The 4,400-nt window shown below is 46.7% G+C and overlaps 1 pseudogene; it reads right to left on the reverse strand.

The window, feature by feature from the left end:
- Positions 1-986: 986 nt before the first annotated feature.
- LOC124690702 lies at positions 987-3,396 on the reverse strand (annotated as a pseudogene).
- Positions 3,397-4,400: the final 1,004 nt, after the last annotated feature.

Here is a 4,400-nt window from a genome sequence, read left to right on the forward strand (position 1 = left end):
GTGATCCTCTCTCTGATCCGACTCGTTATCGACATCTTGTCGGGAGTCTCGTCTATCTGGTCGTTACTCGCCCATATATTTCTTATCCTGTCCATATTCTGAGTCAGTTTGTCTCTGCTCCCACTTCGTTCCACTATAGTCACCTTCTTCGTGTTCTACGTTATTTACGTGGAACGATCTCTCTTTGTCTCGTCTTTCGTCATTCCAGCTCGTTACAGCTCCAGTCCTACTCCGATGCCACGTGGACGAGTGATCCTTCGGATCGCCGGTCCCTGACTGCCTACTGTGTTTTTCTTGGTGGTTCTCTCATTGCTTGGAAGACGAACAAGCAGATCGCAGTTTCCCGTTCGAGTGTAGAGGCTGAGTTACGAGCTATGGCTCTTCTGACTGCAGAGGTGACTTGGTTACGGTGGTTACTTGCAGATTTTGGTGTCTCTGTTACGATACCCACGAGTCTCTTGTCTGACAGTACAGGTGCTATCAGTATTGCACGTGACCCTGTGAAATATGAGCTTACCAAGCATATTGGGGTTGATGCTTTTTTATCCGTGCCAGTGTGCGGGATCGGATCATTGCGCTTCGGTATGTGCCTTCGAGTTGCAGTTGGCGGACTTCTTTACGAAGGCCCAGACTAGAGCGCAGCATAGCTTTCTACTCTCCAAACTCAGTGTTGTTGGTCCACCATGAGTTTGGGGGGGGGAGGTGTTAGAGCGATAGTTGTATATTGTATTATCCCGGTTCCCTGCATATTTTATCCTATATATGTACTATATATTGTGGCCTTTGGCTCCCGTGGAATACAAGTTGCATATTCCCTAACATGCAACACATTCCACGCAAACGCGCAAGCACACGTAAACTAAAAATGCGGAAAAGCTGCAGCACAGCGAGGCCCGATAGGAGGCGAGCGAACCCAACCTCTTATACCAGGCATAACTCAAATGGAGATGAAAATAAAATACTAAACATCTTTTACCGGGTACTCTTCAGCGAGACATTATTTCTCTTTGGCATAACCCAAAACTCAATTGTACAACATACATATAACCTTGTCGCAACGATTCAAATGCATGACTAAATGATTTATGAGATTGTGCTAAATCACTGTCGATTCGAACATTCAGCCCATATCCAACATGGAATAATGGATCATAGTTATCATCTCCAACATGTACTGGCAGTTGATCAACAGACCTAGACCAAGTGAATGGTAACTTGCCCACAAAATCATGGTCTCCAAAGAGGCAATCGAGTAATTCCCATGCCCTCACTTCCAGGTAGCCAGGCAGCAACTAGAGCATCTACCTTCTCAAGAACTTGTGGCTCGATAACCAAGGGTCTTCCCGATATAACAATCACTATGGTAGGGACTTTACAAGCAACACGAGTAATGAGATCAGAACCGTTGAGTGGAATACTAAGGTCCGTTCTATCCCCCGACCCTTCAACGATAGGGAACCTCACCAACTACAACAACTGCGTATGAAAATTCCCTTGTTTCAATGGTAGCTTCAGTTGGGGATTCCTCATATACAACTTCAGTTTCCACTCCCGCAGATTCTTGTATGGCCTCTAATATGGTTGTACCTGTTGATATTGATAGCATACTTAAATAGCTGGTTCTGAAGTTAATAAGACTGTGCAGAGTACAGGCTTAACTAGGTCATATTTGTAATGATTAGGTCTAGCAAAAAATGGCGTTTGGCTTACAAGAAAAGGGGAAAATGTTATATTATTTGCATAGCAGGAAATCATTGTGGCTGATTTTAATTTCAGCCCCAGGATGAGATTAAGAAAACACCACATGCATACTTTTTAGTTCAGTGTTTCTTGGTTGCTCTGTGGTGCGTACCATGTTTTGTGGCATCTTGTATGAAGTTGTTATGATGTAGAATCAAAGATTGGTAGTGTCTCTTGTATTTTTCTTTGGCTTTTAGTACAAAGCAGGCAAAGATCTTGAAGTTCAATTTGGAAACAACAGTTTCACATTTTTATGCATCATGGCACTTGAAAGCATGGGAAAACTCATCTATAACGTCATATAAGTAGAAGCTATCCTGGAATTCCCAAGTAGATGCAATTTATTTAGAAGAAAGGTCATGGTAAGTGTTCCCTCAATTAAAAAAGGTCGCGGATGATATATTCTTGTGGAATTGAATTTTCTTCTTACCACGGGTTATCTTTCCACTGTCTCCATTCCAAGACATCGTCCATCCACCGCATTGATATCCAATATTGTCAGCATGCGTCCCGGCAACAAGTATTCTTCTTGCATTTTTGGCCAACGGAAGGAATGGCTCATTCTGATTCTTACCATTCTTCAGCAGAACCAAAGACTTTCGAACAGCCTCACGTGCCAGCTGCCGATGCTTCTGGAAAAATTAAAAGTTAAGCATATCATATACAAGTGATTAGTGAGTAATATCGACCAATGTTAGATAGTCCAAAAGAATAAAAATGAGAAGAATTGACAGCAACAACGATAATCATAGATACGGGACATGCATTTTGAGTACCTTGCAACCAATTACGTCTAGTAGAGATGGATCTGAAAATGGCTGGTCAAAAACCCCAGATATGAACTTAACCCTTAGAATCCGCTCAACAGCATCATCAATCCGTGATACTGGTATCTCCCCCGACTCCACCAAGAACAGAAGATCTTCCAAGAACTTCTCAAATCTGAAAGGTATCATGACCTGTAGAATTCTTAGAGGATTGAAAAGAGCCCGTAGCAGAATGTATTAATTTAAGATGAAAAATTAAACGAACAATACCATATCTATTCCAGCATTAACCGCTTGTGCAATGCAGTAGCGATAATCCGACCCTCGAGGCTCGCTAAGCCTGTCAATACCCTCCAAGTCTGACACCACAAAACCCTGTGGAACAAGAGCTTGCACATGTTACCACGTTGAGCAATCACACGACAGAGGATTTGCATCAGTCTACCTATTAATCAAATAATAAAAACAAACATAGGTTCCACACTACCTGGAAGCCCAACTTGCCCTTTAGAACGTCTGTAAGCAGATAGCGACTGGCATGTAATGGCTGGCCATTCCATTGAGAGTAGGATGCCATGACCGTTGCCACACCTTGAGTTATACAATCAATGTAGGGTTTCATGTGGATCCTTTCTAAATCTTCTAAGGAGCAAATGGTGTTCCCTTCATTGATCCCCTTGTGAGTGCCACCATCCCCTACGAAATGCTTGGCACAAGCAAGAACATTTTCCCTAACGGAACGGAGGAATGGGTAACCATGAGGGTGGCCTGCTGGTGGCTGACCCTGCAGTCCGGTGACAAGGGTGGTCAAGGAGCTCACGATCTCTGGGTCCTCGCTGTAGCTCTCGTAGCATCTCCCCCATCTCGGGTCCCTACAAACCTGAAGTACCAACCCGTGTTTTACTTTTTGTTGCAACTACGGTGACAATGGTGTTCCAGAAGAGTTTTTGAATTTGACTTACGGCGACGCAGGGGGCGAAGGCCCAGTGGATGCCTGTGGCGCGGACCTCGAGCGCCGTGGCCTCGCCGATCTTGCGCACAAGCTCCGCATCCCTCGAGGCTCCGAGGCCGACGTTGTGGGGGAAGACGGTGGCAGCCAAGACGTTGTTGTGCCCATGGACTGCGTCGATGCCGTAGAGGATGGGGATGGCGAGGCGCGACGAGAGGGCAAGGCGCTGCGCGTCGTCGACCATGCTGGCCCAGTCGGACGGGGAGGCGCGGTCGTGGGGCGCGCTGCCGCCGCTGCTGAGGACGCTGCCGGCGCCGAGCTCCGTGAGAGCGCGGGACGACACCACGGTGCGCTCGATCTGAGCCATCTGGCCCGCCTTCTCCCGCAGCGTCATCCGGCCCAGAAGGTCGCGCACACGCGCCTCCACCGGGGCCGACGCGTCCTTGTACAGCGGCACCTCGCCGGCCATGATGCTGCCGGTAAACAAGCACAGAGGTACGTACATGACTGGATCTGTCTGCTCAACAGAATAACAAAGATGAGTCAGTCAGTCGCTGTGTGTGTGTTTGTGTTTGTTCGCGCACCACCTTCTTCAAATAGAGGTATGTGCCGTTGCGTTGACTGCACTTTCCTCCATTGGAAAAATCAGAGCATACATTGCACGAGGCAATAATTCTTTTTTCACAAAGCTAGTTACTCTGGATGAAGTGCACGTCGCAACAGCAGGATTGGCTAGGAAAAGATCGATATCTTGTTATCTTGATATGTTACAGATAAAAAACTACCCCTCTTACACTTACACATGAAAAAATACAAAGCAACTGCACGTGAATCCCGGCATTCATGGAGTCGTCCTTGCCCTCCCCATGCATGTGGGTGCCATGTTGTTCCGATCGATCGGGATACGCGCGTGGGAGGGATCGGTCGCCTCCACTGCCGTCCAT

Source organism: Lolium rigidum, chromosome 2 (genome assembly GCF_022539505.1).
Source record: "Lolium rigidum isolate FL_2022 chromosome 2, APGP_CSIRO_Lrig_0.1, whole genome shotgun sequence".
NCBI classification, from domain to species: domain Eukaryota; kingdom Viridiplantae; phylum Streptophyta; class Magnoliopsida; order Poales; family Poaceae; genus Lolium; species Lolium rigidum.